Source organism: Bidens hawaiensis, unplaced genomic scaffold (assembly GCF_021521415.1).
Source record: "Bidens hawaiensis isolate Kalapana, Puna unplaced genomic scaffold, B.hawaiensis_p1.1 tig00029220_1, whole genome shotgun sequence".
NCBI classification, from domain to species: Eukaryota; Viridiplantae; Streptophyta; class Magnoliopsida; order Asterales; family Asteraceae; genus Bidens; species Bidens hawaiensis.
The window spans coordinates 173,483-190,056 of NW_027494814.1; the positions used below are offsets into that span (position 1 = coordinate 173,483).

A 16,574-nucleotide genomic window follows, 5' to 3' on the forward strand; every position below is an offset into this window, starting at 1 on the left:
ATCTTCTGGGCCATGCTTGCGGAAACGTGAATAACATCCCCGCATAGCGGGAACGTCGAAAACTAGATTGTTTGAAGCTCCAAGATGGAATTGGTTGTTTTAACATAATTGATCACTATGTTCAAAACTACCAAAACCTCATGGAGAATCTACACAAGTGGAACTCAACGCTCCTGACTTGCGAGGAGGTTACACATCTACCGGCATCATACCCAAAGATCAAGCAGAAAAGTCGGGAATTTCTGCGTGACATTAGGGAAACCGCGGGAAGAATCCCCACGGACAACCTTAAAACTAAATCCTTTTCAAAACCCCTTGATTAAGTCCAAAGTTCACCTCACTTATTAACAATTCATGAGAAGAACATTGGACTGGGGGGACTTGAAGAGTTAGGTCCCAGCAGAGCCCAGTTGGACCCGCAAGACTCACCTTGAAGAGGGACGTTTGCGCAAGGACCAACTGGTTCCGCAGGACCCACCATGCTCAGAGATGAAGACCTTACGCGCAGTACGCCAGCTGTTCCCGCAGGGAAAGCCTCCCAATGGTGAAGTACCCCGCCTGTCCCCGCAGCTGCGGATACAAGCCATCAGGGAAGACTACCCGCACTAATAGCAAGGCTACACACACAAGGCACTAACTCAATAATTCAGTGTCACCTGAAGGAATGAGCAAGGCGGGAATACTCCCGCCCAAATGAGCCAGTCCGTATGCTTCTGGAAGATCTTTTGTACTATACCTGCCAAGGTATGGACAAAATAGACAAGATCTGACCAAAGCAGCCCATGAACCAATCACAGGGTGACAGCTCACCGACAACAGTACGAGGAGCATGCTCTAGTACTGTTTGTCACTATTAGCCGCTGCCTACTCACCAACCCTTGTCGTGGCACGCACATAGCCTGCAGTTGGTGGAAAAGGAATAGTACACAGCCGGCCTGGTCACTATCAGCCGCTGCCTACCCACCAACCAGCATGGCACGTGCGTAGCCTATAGTTGGTAGAACAGGAATATTATACAGCTGGCTGTACCTGCTTGGAAACCTACCTTCGGCTATAAATACTCCAACACCTTGGAACGGTAGGATCATCTGGTATTTTACCTTCACTAGCTATTTCTCTCAATATACACTTATATTCAGAGCAATCTAGTCTGATTCTCACGCCGGAGGGTGGTCACAAGGAGGAACCCCCCCCCCCTTCTCAGTGACGAGCTCACGGTGTCTGTTTTGCAGGTCATCTGAAGAACATCCTTCTTTGCCGGACCAAACCCTCGTGGGAAACATTACTTAACCCCCAGATTATCCATAATCTACTCGGGGTCACCTAGTGTTTCTTCAACTGTCTACAAATTTCCTTCTTTCAAGTAACTTTGTGGCCACCACTGATGGATGAGGCTCTAGCATCTTCAAATTTGTAACATCCAAAACTAACTTCAGTTTCAAAACCATATTGTTTCTACAAGTATGTGTTTATGCCAAAAACTTTTTGTATTCATGGTATAACTCAAATGCACAATCTCTAAACCGAGTGTGTAGTTTTGAGAACAGTCTCTATATCATATGTGATAGTTAAGGTTTGTTCAACGAGTGGGATATTACTCGATGACTTCGTTTGTTTAGTAATGTCAAAAAAATTATTAATAATTAAATTTGAATAATAGTAATAAATAATAACATAAAAATAAGAAAGAGAGAAAATATTTATTTCGTAACAAAATATGTTGTTTAAAAAATAAATAAATAAATAAATAAATAAATAAAGACATGTGTGCAATTTCTAGAAACTAAATTAAAAAGAAAAAACAAAATGAGGTAATGGAGTCCAACACGGGCCCTCGCTCAACTACCACAAACATCATGTCTGTTGTACCTATTATTGATATTTCCAAATAATATGCAATAAATATACTGAATAAAAATTTAATGTGTTTTTCAAGAGTTTGTCTATATTATTGATATTTTATAATAACAATAACAATAATATAGACTTTAAGAAATTAAATTATCTAACATTAATCTTACCCCGAAGTTGGATGTGGATGGAGGCATATTACGACCAAAAAATGTTCCTTGACTGCCTACAATATCATCCGTTGGATGGTTGCACTTTCCATCAGCTGTCCGATGAGGATACTGTTGCATGTCATATTTGGTTCCGGTCATTGTTCCAACATGTAGGAGATTGTACCTCTGGTGTAAGCGTCTTCTCAGAGCCAAATAACCCAGACCCATTATCACCGGTAGCCTATGCCATAACCCAAACTTGTCCAACATATGCAAAATCTGCACCCTTTCTAAGTTTAACATCTGGCTAGTTTATTATAACGATTGGTAATGGTGTTTATGATTAAGTTTGAAACTGTACAACCCGTCCAATCAATCATCGATTTAGTTTCACGATCGTAAACTTTTCTGAATTCTGAAAATACTTTTTAATGGTCAGTTTAGAAATTTTTGACAACGTACCGATCGAATGATTTTGTTTACGATTTATACTCAAAACTGGATAGAAAAGACCAAATCAACTGTTAGTAACGACTAACGGTTTAGCTAACTATTTGAACTAATAACCGTCAGAATCGGACTGTTAACACCCCTACCAATCTGGGAAAACGGATATATAATCATAAAATAGACCACATAACTTATAATATTGACTAAGAAGACAGAGAACTCACGTAAACGATGATGGTGTCAAGTAAAGACATTTTGGATATGAGAGGTTGCAGTTGGGGATGAATGAAGAAGAAAGGAAGTGCAAACGTCATGAACCAGAGGAAGTTTGAAGTCTGTGGAGATAGGATGGGTTTATAAAAGCAAGCATATATGTTTGTTTGGGTATGTATGCAACAGATATATATTATTAGTGAATCTGTTTTGGGAATTATTTCTAACGATAACCTGTACAATTACATTTAATTCTAGCTGCCTCATACCTATCCCATTCACTAGCATGTAGTTCGGTTCAATCAAAACCATATATTTTAATTTTTAATTAATGAGATCGTACACAACACAATTCGTGCATTTCGATCGCTGAAAAATATTATAACTTGATGAAGAAACATTAAGTTAACCTAGAATGGTCAAGTTAGTATCTCGTCCAGGTATAGTCGGGTTCTTCAAGATTTTCACCAGTGGTTTCTGCAAAACCGAACACCGTGAGCTTGTTACGAGAAGGGTAATGGGGGGTTCTTCTCGTAATCATCGCCGGTGTGAGAATCAGTATCGAATGTAATGAGTATTGACGGGGAGAAAATAGGATGCCTTTACCGCTTGTTCTGGCTCCTATTTATAGCCGAAGGGGTGGAGAAGATGTGACCAATTATCACCATCGGTCGAACCTTCTATGTCTGGGCATATTTCTGGTCTCTGATTGGTTGAGACAGATAGGCGGGTGGGATTGGCTCACCGGGTGTGTCTATCCTTTGTGTAATATGTGTCCCCTTACGGGGTTCTAGTATTTATGATTGGTTGTTTGGCCTTCCGTCATCCACTATGTACTTTCCTCTTATGGTTATCTTGTTTGTTGTTACTTTTCCGCAGTTGTAGTTTTTTGTTGTTCTCGTGTGCTTCATGAAGGACCTTACCACCAAGGGCGTAGCTTAGTTGGGGCCAGGGGTGGCCCCGACCCTCTCCGTTTTTTTGCCCGGTAATGTAAAGTTATCCTTTTACGGTTGAAATTTTTTATACATAATGTAAATTTACTCGTTTTCGACCAAAATTTTGAGCCCGGCCCCCTCGCTTTTTTTGCTCGGTAGTGTAAATTTATCCTTTGTTGTCCGAAAATTTGTATACATAGTGTAAATTTACCCGTTTCCAACCGAAATTTTGAGTCCGGACTCCTCTTTTTTCGCTCAACAACGTAAATTTATCATTTTTCAGCCGAAATTTTTTATACATGAATTCATCCGTTTCCGCCTGAAATTTTGAACCTGCCCCCTCTAGTCTAATAATCTTTATATACATATTAAGTCCGACCCCTCGACATGTATGGCCAAGATTCGCCACTGCTTACCTCTACAGTTTACGATCAACATACTTGTTATTGTATTTTACTATATAAGTATGTAGCCCACAACAAGTTAAATTTTACCTGACTTTCCTTAAAACACTAATTATACTTGGATATTGTTACTATTATGTTTATAATAATAATAATATTAATAACTATAATTATTATTATTATTAAAAATGCATTATTATATGTAGTTAATATTAGGGATGAGCTGATATCGGTACTGGTACCAGTCGGTACCTCTACCAAAAATACCTGTACCGATACCGAAATATGGGTACCAAAATGTTAGGTTTGGTACCGATCAATGTTGTAAAAGTAGGTCTACAAGGCCGAGTACTCGCTACAAGGTACGGCGCCGAGGGGAGTTTCTTTAACTCCGTCTAGTTACTAAGAATCGATCAAAGTTTGTCAACATCAACCAGAATCACGTCTATTCGGTCAACTAGAGCCGATTTTGACTTAAAAAATAAAACATAATTCGTATTTCTGTAATATTAAAGAAAAAAATATTATTTTTTTAATTAATGATTAACAAATTTTAGAATAATTTATTATTAAAATTATATTTCTCTTATGTATATTGATATTCACTTAATTTGTTAAAAATATTAGTAAACTTACGATATTCACTTAATTTCTGTAATACAATTTTTAGAATAATTTATTATTAAAATTATATTTCTCTTATGTATATCGATATTCACTTAATTTGACTTATGTATATACATATTAAGTCCGACCCCCTCGACATGTATGGCGAAGATTCGTCACTACTTACCTCTACAGTTGACGATCAACATACTTGTTATTGTATTTTACTATATAAGTGTAGCCCACAACAAGTTAAATTTAACCTGACTTTCCTTAAAACACTGATTATACTTGGATATTGTTACTATTATTTGTATAATAATAATAATAACTATTATTATTATTAAAAATGCATTATTATATGTAGTTAATATTAGGGATTAGCTGATATCGGTACTGGTACCAGTCGGTATCGATACCGAAAATACTGGTACCGATACCGAAATATGGGTACCAAAATGTTAGGTTTGGTACCGATCAATGTTGTAAAAGTAGGTCTACAAAGCCGAGTACTCGCTACAAGGTACGGCACCGAGGAGAGTTTTCTTTAACTCCGTCTAGTTACTAAGAATCGATCAAAGTTTGTCAACATCAACCAGAATCACGTCTATTCGGTCAACTAGAGCCGATTTTGACTTAAAAAATAAAACATAATTCGTATTTCTGTAATATTAAAGAAAAAATATCATTTTTTTAATTAATGATTAGCAATGTTTAGAATAATTTATTATTAAAATTATATTTCTCTTTTTTATATTGATATTCACTTAATTTGTTAAAAATATTAGTAAACTTACGATATTTGACATATTTGTAATCTCTAAAAATTAATTTTCTTTATATTTACCATTTCCAAGTACTCCCCGAGTACTCCGAGTACACTCAACTCCCTAATTGGCCGCCTATGGTCCGTCTAGCGACTTTTACAACCTTGGTACCGATACTTACCGAAAATTCAAAACTTGGTATCGATTCGGTATCGACGGTACCAAATATTTACTAATTCGATGGTACCGGTACTGAATTGGTACCAGTTCCCATTTTGCTCATCAAGTGTTAAAAAAATTTTAACCCTATGCATCAAATATCATACTATATGTATCAAATGTTAAATTCTTAAAACTTCAAGTTTTTAAACTATCATTGTCAAATACTTTTTAATGTTGTATAAATTATGTATGCATAGTTTGAAAATATATACACTGTTTAATGAGTTTAATACATCCATTATACCACTCTTATTATCACTTTCATTATAAAGTCGGTTTCAATATCTATGACTACAATATACATGTCCCTTGTAAATGGTTATATTTACACATGAATAAAATGTCTTTCTCCCTCTACTCTTCCTAGTTTGTAACACATTATTAGCGCGTTTGCTCTACAAAGAACATTTGAATTTTCTTTTGGTTCATATTGTTTGATTAAAAATGACGTTCTTATTATTTTTTTTCTATCATAGGAGACCTCAGTGCCACTATTATCCAACGAACCACGTCGCTACAAGACACCAACATGTTTCGTACCGCCGCCCAGGAAGGACTCAGTTAAAGGTAGATGTTCTGATTCTCCAACGCAATTTGTTGTTATTCTGCTATTCAAACAACTGCATTACAAACTGGAAACCTTTATTATATGTTTTCTCGAAACAACATTAATTATTTTTTATGGGATATTGGTTTTTAATGCTCCCAACTTTCACTCATTGGACAATAACACTCCCAATTAACGATTTGTCTCCCACGTACCACTCCCAACTTGTAACTTATTTTCTTTTATAACTCCCGAACTTAACGGACCCTAACTCCATTAGTTTTTTTGCTGACGTGGAGTGTTTCTGCTTATGTGGCATGCTACGTGAAAAATACCTTATTTAAAAAAAACGAAAAACCTAAACAACAAATACTATACAGACACACGCAGTATGTATATGTATGTGTGTGTATAGATGTATGTGTGTGTGTGTGTGTATATAGGGGATGGTTCAAGAGAGAAATGATATTACTGCAAGAAATGCGAGAAATGAATATGAGCCACTAATTTTTTTTAATGTTTTAAATGCTTAAAGCTAAATAAAGAAAGTATTAATCATTCTCTTTATTCAATTAATATAACTAATAAACCTATAGAGGTAGGGTACCAAAAAATACGTGTCCATATGGCACCCACGGAACATATGGATCACCCGCATAACCCGCTAAAGGAAGAATGATAATAAGTTCTAAGAACCATGCGCGGAAGCATCCAGGCACCCTCAGAAATCATCTGCAGGGTAACACATTCACCCGCTAGGATATTCGGATGGCGATGCTGTCACACCCTCAAAATCCACTATCGGAGTTTTACCGTCAGAGGGTGTGAACTAATAGAATCGGAGTCATTAGTTAAATCAAATACCACAGTTAAAGTTTTAAAAAAAACCAAGACATCAAGTCTTAAGTAAAAATGCGGAAGCGTAAACTGTAAGCAAATAGTTGCGCCACACAGGACGACTTAAAGCAACAGTTATCATGATAAAATTTAAAAGAAGTCTAAAGCAATAGAGTTCAGTGAATGCATGTCCTATACCGCTCGCCCGCCTCGGTTGGTGAGTTCACAGGTTTAAGTAAATTTAAGCGTTGCGTTTTAGCGTTACCAGATAGTGTTATGTCAATTATATATCAATAGGTAGCTAACCTATCAAGCATGTATTACTAAGTGTTTGACACCGAAGCTGACTGTTTATACGTTGCCTTGCCACCATGTCAACCACGACCATGGTAATGTGTTAGCCAAAATTATATCCACTCGACCTACAGTCGAGTTTAGAGTTGGGTGGGGTTTGTCAAACCCAGTAGTACTACTCAACACTGACTCACTATTATCCAATATTAACCAGTTCGATAGTTCAGAAGGACTTAGTTGGTTTGTTGCCACTTAGCCTTACAAATGATATATAAAGAGTAAACAAAATCTAAAGCGTTGGAGTATGTTATCTCCCTCTAATAAAAGTGTTAAAGAGTAAAAGCGGCCATGAAACTCACTGTTTGCGAAGTTTTCAAAAATCCGAGAAAAGCGTGCGTCAAAGAAATCCTCACTAGTGCTCTAAAAACAAGATGAGATTTCTAAGTGTTTGAACTACGAGTGAATCTCTAGACTCGACACATAAAAGTTATGCATGAGATGTGTTTGTTTGTGAAACAAGTGCGACTCGACAAACACGTTGGTGATATGTTACATGTGTGAACAAGTATAGTGTTAAGTGTTACTACGGTACATCATCAGTAAAATCTCTACCACAAGGGCAAATATGTCAAACACATAGCAAACATCGGTCAAATAATCACTTTTCATGTTAAATCAAAGAATTCAGCAGCTAAGTTACCGAGACAGCACGTCAAGATTACTCTATTTCACTAACCATACATGTAGATAAAATCACCAAACATTAATCACAGAAGAACACGTGAGTTAGGTTTCTAAAAATATTTTGATTACATACGGTTTTCTCACAAGGATCAAAACAACACAGTAAGCACACAGCAGTCATTATCATGCGCAACAAAACGTTCTTTACTATTACCGTTACATGGTTAATCTAATTAATGCAAGACCAATTGGGTTAGATTCCTCACTCAAATGATTAACTTCCAGAAGTGGAATCAACTCAATTGGTCTTGTCGTTTGTGAGATATACTAATTACAAACAACCTACAAGAAAGCTTCCCGAATCAGACTTGCGCAACAGATTTGTAAATTAATAAAAACTAACTTGCACATGTCCAAAAATTACAAAATCAGACTCTTTAGAAACTAGACTCGACCTACTACATCATAGAATCAATAATCACTTCGAAACATATCATTAACATCAAGTTACAGTCGTTTTAACATGCAATTATGATTCTGTCCAGCATCAGTTTTCACCAAAAAACTCAACAAACTACTAATCTATGAACCAAAAATCATGCATACAACCCTAACTCATCAACAATCAATATATTTAGCATTTAGGGTTTATGATCATCATGTTTAATCATGCCAAAAATCGATAGAATGGTTAGATATAGTGTTTAATTTACCTAGCTAGTAACCTTGGATCTTCAAACAACTTGCAAACAATCTTGTATGTATGTATGTGTGTGTTGTTCGGCCGATCAAGGAGAGAGGAGGGGGCGGGGCTGCCGTCGTAAGGAGAGGGAGAGAGGGGAGAGGGTTAGGGTTTTGTGTTATAAGTTTCTTTATATATTAATTAATTAATTACATGTTACAACTTGCACCCTCAACTTCTATTTTGTATAATTCTAACACAAACTATTTCTTTTTCATCCATGATATGAGGTTATACATGCAAGCACCAAATTACATATAAACGTAACACATAATTATATCAAGTACTTGTTTATAATATTTATTGTTTGTTCACCAACGGTTTGAGTCGACTCGTGTGTGTTTCGGTGAAACTCCGAAAGACTACTTGTGTAATGATTGTCATGTGTCATTTAACTCTAATTAAATGCAATTTGAAATGCGTTAACAGGAATGACATAGTTCGTGTGATCTTGAGTTTGAATATAACGAAGTTCGGATTAACGGAGTTAACCTGAAATTGACGATTGTCACAGATGCCACAGGACAACAGTAATTAACCAATTACCTTCTAGAAGAATTAATAAGATCCTTTCTTGAAGAATACGTGACCCATCAACCAATGAAGGGAGGACACCTGGCCAGGTTGTTATAATCGTTCACATGGTCAGGGTTATAACTTGTCCTATCATAGAGCGACACGTGTCCAGGTTGTTATGCCCATACACATGCGACGTATAGCTCAACCTATCATATAAGGGCACGTGTCCAGGTGGTTACGAAGGCATCTTATAGAATGGGACAACTGGTCCAATCATATTCCCCCACCCTTCGGCTATAAATATCTTCGCAATCTCCTTAAGGTATTCATTCACTCCCCACTATCTTCTCTAAATACTTAAGTACTTTCTCTCTATCAGAACTGTACTTATTCTCACGCCGGAGGGTGGTTACGGGAAGATTCCCCCTCTTGTCCTTCCCTTAACAAGCTCACGGTGTCTGTTTTGCAGGTTCCGGCCATTGGACTTTGGGAGATTGTGCTCATATCGTGTTGGTTGTTATCGTATCCTACCCTATGGACTCATTGGATCTAGGACCCTTCAAGGGGATTAGATCTGTGTTTCTTCTTTGGCGCCATCCATGCTTGTGTTATAACTGTGATAATTCTTTGTTTTTGTTGGTTCGTACGATATGAGTCAATTTCTCGAAGGGCCGACAGGAACTCCTGCACCTGTTTCACGTGTTACTGATACAGAAGCACCTGGAGGTTTTGCTTCAAGTGTTTTCGCTCGTATCACGACACCTGGAAGTTCTACTCCATGTGACCTAGGACATGTCACGGAACCGGGGGGTCATACTCCAACGAACTTAGGGCATGTCATGGCGCTAGGAGGTTCTAACCTTGTCAATCCAGGGTGAGTCACGAGAGAAACTCATCGGACACGGTCAGAATTAGGTCTAGAAGATGATTCTGAACCGGCGAGAGCTCATCGTCGTAGCTCCAAAGCTAGAGGACTCTTATCTCCTGATGAGTGGTTCCAAATCCAACAAGAGAATGTGATAGCTGAGTATGAGTGTAGGGTGCGTGAAGAGAGACTCCATGCTCGTACTCTGACTTATGATGTATCTTCCAGAAGATCTCTTTCTCCTCCTCCAACAACGAGGAGAAGCCAGATCTGTCACAGTGTTCAGACGGAGAGAGACCCAGAGGAGATATTGTCACACCCTCAAAATCCACTAACGGAGTTTTACCATCAGAGGGTGTGAACTAACAGGATCGGAATCATCAGTTATAATCAAACCATAAAAACGTTTAAATGAAAATAAGTGCGGAAGCGTAAAACCATAGAAACAATGTTACGTCACGCAGGACGATTTAAAACCAATGATAACAGTTAAAAGTAAGTTTGCATAGTTAAAAGTTTTTCAAGTAATGCATGTTCCTAAACCGCGTGCCCGCCTCGGCTACCTGAGAATAACATACTAAAAGTGTCAACACAAGGTTGGTGAGTTCACATGTTATATAAAAATAAATCGTTTAGCGTTTGCGTTCAGCGTTTTGCGTTACAGCGTTACAGCGTTTTGCGTTACAGCGTTTTGCGTTACATATAGTGTTATGTCAATTATATATCGATAGGTAGCTAGTCTATACAACAAGTATTACTAAGTGTTCGACACCGAAGCTGACTCGTTTATTAAGTGCCTTGTCACCAGGTCCTCCAGACCATGGTACATGTTAGCTAAAATTACACCCGCTCGACCTCCAGTCGAGTTTAGCGTTGGGTGGGGTTTGTCAAACCCAGTAGTACTACTCAACAGTGACTCGCTATTCCAAATATTAACCGGTTCGATGTGTAGGACTTCAATTGTTTCGTTTGCCACTTAGCCTTTACAAGTGATATATAATTTAGTAACAAAATCTTAAATGCGTTTATCGGAGTATGTTATCTCCCCCAAGTGAAAAGCGTTTAAAACAGTTTAAAAGAGGGGAAAGTGAAACTCACTGTTTGCGAAGAATTTCCCAAATTAAATCACCAAGATGCGCGTCACCGAAAAACTCTCTCTAGCGTTCTAAAACAATAAAGAGATTTTTCTAAGTGTCGGAATATTATCGAGTCTCTAGACCCGGCACATAATACCTATGCACATAACATGTTTCGTGTTTCGTTTGTGAATCATGTGTGACTTTAACAAGTGTTTTTGTGACACATTACATGTGTAAGCAATCATATACGTGTCATGTATTCATAAAGTACATTACTATCAATTATTCCCCGTAAGGGCATTTTGGTCAACAATTAACAATTAACTAGCCATTATTCCCCATGAGGGCAATTTGGTCAAATCATGGCAATCAATTAGCAATTATTCCCTGCAAGGGTATTTTGGTCAAAACAAAACAATTATATAGCAAGTATCATGTTTCATGCATTTTTACACAACTCAGCAGCTAGTTTCACCGAGACAGAAATCCTACTAGAAAGATTGTACTATTTCACCGATCATAGCATCTCAATTAATTTACCAAAAATCATCACAGAAGCACATATGTCTTAGGTTTCCAGAACATATTTAATTATATTTTTATTCCACATAGTTTTCTCACAATCATCAAATCATTACAGCAAACTCATAACAGTCAAATTCATGCGCAACAGAATTTTATTTGCAATTCCCGTTAAACGAAAAATCCAATAAATGCAAGACCACTTGGGTTAGGTTCCTAACTCAATAAGTCAACTTCCAGAAGTGGAACCAACCCAATTGGTCTCGTAGTTCAGGAGATATAACATTTACAAAACAACCTAACCGCAGGTCTAACAGCTCAGCTTTGCACAACGTTTTTGTAAAATCATAAACGTTAACTTCTACTAGTCCAAAAATTACAAGTTTATACTTTATAGAAACTAGACTCAACCTAGTTTACTGTAGTACCAATAATCTCAACCAATTTTCACGTTTACACTTCGTTACAGTCACTTAAACATCATATACCCATTCTGTCCAGAAACTGTTTGCATCCAAACTCAATATATTAACAACCTATGAACTATCATGCATTCATATAACACTCTAGACTCCATAAACACCATTCATGCACATCAATTACCCATTACACACATGATTAGGGTTTTTGTTTGAACTCAAACCATAGACACAACAATTAACATGCAACAACATTCAATCTAGTTATCAAATCATCATCAATCAACAACAAACATATTAACTTCATACATACATGAAAAATCGGCAGCTAGGGTTTTCAATTAACCCATTAAACATCAAAATCAAGTAACAAGGATGTATAGGATAATCAATTATACCTTCCTAGCACCTAGTTCTTCAATCAAAGGCTTGATTTCTTGGTGTATGTGTGTGTGAAAGTCGACGGCAGCCAAGGGTTTGGGGTGGGAGAGTTCCGATCGGGGTTGGGTTTATAATAATAATAGTTAGGGTTTACTTGTTAATGATCTATTTATAAACACACAAGTTACACTCAAGTCTCTCTACTTTCAATTGTTGTTTTTCTAACTTAACTAACTAGTTTACATCTTGAGTTAATGTTCATAACCAGGTTATCACGTAACACATAAGTCTAACACATAATTATCACATAATTACTGTTTTGACGTTTTTCGTTTATTCATCAATCGTTTGCGTCAACTCGTTTGCGTTTTGGTGCAAATCCCGAAAGACTACACATGTAGTAAGTGTTAAGCGTCATTTAAACCCTAGTTTAAATGTAATGAAGTGTGCGTTATAGATTTAGTGATCTTAAGTTTGAATTGACGGAGTTGAGTTAACGGAGTTAACCTGAAATTGACGATTGTCACAGATATGGAGAACGCGTGAGCGTCCTCGTAGGGTCATGCATGTACCCGCTTACTTAGAAGAGTATGAGAGCCATGATTCAACGTATCATCCGGGTGACATCAGTTATTACAGTGGTGATAGCAAACTCCAGTTACGAGGAGGAACTAGTTATCCGCGAGCGGTAGTTCGTCATGCAGAATACCACAGTAATGTTGAGGAAGACTTCTCTAAGCCTTATCGCCTAGCTGCTTTTGCTGAAAAGTCAAAATTCATTGCACGTATTGCAACAGCTCTGTTTCCAGTCAATGTAAAGATCCCAACATCTGTTGGAAAGTACGATGGGATGACTGATCCTAGCGATCACCTAATGAACTTTGTGGCTGTAGGAGGGGTCAGCGGTTGGACGCTTCCCTACTTGTGTCATATGTTTGCTTTAACATTCACTGGTGCAGCACGTGAATGGTTTGAAAAGTTGCCGGACGAGCAAATTAAGAATTGGGAAGACTTTATTGCCAAATTCTCCCAACATTTCAGTCAGCAGCGGAAACACACTCGTGATCCGTCCGAGATATTAGATGTGGTTAGGCGGAATATTGAATCCATTGAGGACTTCATTACTCGTTTTAACAATGAAAGTCTCAATATCGGTGGAGTAAGTGAAGACATGTTGCGGGGAGCTTTCCGCAAAAATGTGAAGAGTGATGAATTAATCTGGACTCTGACTGGCAGAGACGGAATGCCTACGTCCTGGAATGATATTACGACCGCAGCAAAGTTGTTCGCGAGGATTCAAAAGACTTTGGCGACTAATGGTCAGAAGCAAAACTTTGGAAATAATTGATTATGTATTTTAGGGATAAGATAGGCTGGTAACCTTTCTTTCCCACTCTACATTCTAAGCCACCCATAATATTAGATGTCGTTCAAAGCTCATATCGAAGAATTTGTACGCAAGTCAAAAGAGGCCGGAATTGCCGAACCTTACCCCGAAGACAACATGAGTGATGGATATTATGAGGCGTACTTCAACCAAGATGTGGAACACGACTTGTCCAAACCCGTGTACTACCCCGGAAGTCGACACTATCCGATAGATGTTCCCGATAGTCCACCAAAGCAAGGAATTGAACCACCAAGACATTCAAGCTACCATCCACCATCCCTACCAATGTATCAACCTTCTAAAGTACTGACATACCAACCATCAGAGATTCCCACTTACCAACCCTTGGAGATACCACAAAGTTATCCAGCCGGATACTTACCGAACTCTCAACCATCCTCCGAATGGATGAAATATCTTTCTGATCAACAAGAGTGGCATGCCGGAAGCTCCACTTTTAATGAAATCAATTCCCAACCAACCAATAATGAATGACCGTCCCGTAGACCCAAGATGAGGGTAATGATGCCCACTGAGACTTTCCAGATGATCTCAATAAACGATGAAACAACACAACCCATGGAGGAAGATGAACCGGAAGAAGAGGAATCAGAAGAGGAGGAGGAATCCGAAGAAGAGGACACTGAAGAAGAAGAAGAAGAGGAACCCGAGGAAGAATATGAGGAAGAATCGTAAGAAGAGCATCCTAGAAATCCCAACGAAATGACAAGCCCAATGGAAAGATCACTCACTTCCCAAAACACAAGCTATGGTTCTGTAGATCCATACGTCCAACATCTTGAAAAATTGAGGAATCAAGCTTCATCAAGCTTCCCACCATTTCAAGTTGAGATTCCGTCAATCCAAGAACAAGCTGATGAGATCCGTGAGCAGAATCAAGCTGCCAAGACCTACCTCTACCTTTCATCCACCGTGGATTATGTTCCGTATCCAGAGCCGAGGAACCATTACGAGATGGTGACGTTGGGTTACCGTGACCCACCTCCGCAGTATGGATACCCCAACATAATCCCACAGTCATATGAAGAACACCTGGATCGCGCATTGCACGAGACCGATGACTGGAGGAAGAAGGTAGACGAAGAGGAGAAGAAAAAGAAGAAAGTCGGAGAAACAATCCTTCGTAAGTGCAACAAGATATCGAAGGTTGTGAAGAAGTTTTTGAAGAACTAAAGATGGTGGAACCCGATGTGAAGACTTTGTGTGTAAAATAGTTCTATGTGTAATATGTATAAATAAAGAACGTATGAAATGTTCTGATGTAATGATAGGACTAGCTATATATATCGTGGAAACGATATATATATGTATGTATTGTAAAATATATATATCCTTGGATATATATATTAATGTGTAATAAATAAACGTATGTTTAATATAAGAAATGTTGTTAAAATTTCAGACTTAAAGTAATAAAGAAAAAGAAAGAAAATATGTCTGAACAAAGTAACAACAATAATGCTCGAAAAGAAAAAGAAATGAGATATAAAGGGAAAGGCCCTGAGAACGAGCAAGAGGAAGAAATTCCCGAGAAATACATGAATAGTATCCAAAAGATGATTAAAGATGCGGTCAGGGAAGAATCCGCGTTTAGATCTCAATCTAGACAATCAAGACATTCTCGAACTGTTAATCCTTCTGTTCATCCCTCTCGAAAATGCGAAAAATCTCATCCAAACCCATCTCGAGTAGAAGAGGGTGTTCATGAGTCTAACGTCGATGGCGGAATTAGACGTGAGTTCAAGAAACTCAAGATTTGTGGTTGTAAATTCAAAGATTTTAAGTACTATGGACCGAAGGAATTCCATGGTGACAAGGGAGCCATCACAACCATGAGGTGGCTCGAGGAGATGGAAACTCTTGTTATCACAAGAAAGTGTTCTGAGGAGGAGAAAATTCAATACTCCGCTCTCATGTTTAAGGGTGAAGCACATGAATGGTGGAATGCTCTGTTAATGAGCAAGGGAAGAGACAAGATGTATTGTCTGAGTTGGGCAGATTTCAAAGCCATGGTAATGGCAAAGTTTTGTCCCATGCATGAAATCGACCAAGTACAAACAAAGTTTCTTAATCATAAGGTCATGGGGACAAATCTTCGAGAGTATAACACCAAATTCCTCGAGTATTGTCGCCTTGTTCCCCAGCTGGTTAACCCTAAGTCCAGCAAAGTAACTAGATATATTTCGGGACTGCCGCTAGAAATTCGTGACATGGTGAGGTCTCACTTGCCTCAAACCGCCGACTCCGCAATGGAGTTAGCTGGTTATTTGATGGGCGGCATGGTCCGCAACAAGGAAGAGGACAAGAAGGTGACCCCAACGACTACTCAAGGAAGGACTGGTGGAGGTTCCAACTTTAGAGGCAAGGGCGTAAACCGAAACAACTCTACGCCATGCAAAACTTGTAGGAGATACCATAAGGGCCGATGCAATTTCGCCCCATCTCCTAATGTCTGTGAGTCCTGTAATCGTACGGGACATGATGCTGCTAATTGTTGGAAGAAGAAGATGACCTGCTTTAATTGCAAAGAGATGGGCCATCTGAGTTTTGAGTGCCCAAAGAACAAGCCTGCTGCTGGTGGTGAAGGTGGAGGTGGCCAGAACAAAAAGGAAAACGCTCGAGTCTTTGTACTCGACACAAAAGGGTCGCCGACATGCCGGAAACCATAACCGGT

General features: G+C 38.4%; 1 long non-coding RNA gene across 1 annotated transcript; it reads right to left on the reverse strand.

Moving 5' to 3' along the window:
* Window positions 1-1,337: 1,337 nt before the first annotated feature.
* On the reverse strand, window positions 1,338-2,930 carry LOC143578366 (uncharacterized). The gene is made up of 3 exons (XR_013143249.1): window positions 2,678-2,930; window positions 2,022-2,282; window positions 1,338-1,403 (listed from the first exon to the last, which is right to left on the reverse strand). It is a non-coding gene; the product is annotated as an uncharacterized LOC143578366 (long non-coding RNA).
* Window positions 2,931-16,574: the final 13,644 nt, after the last annotated feature.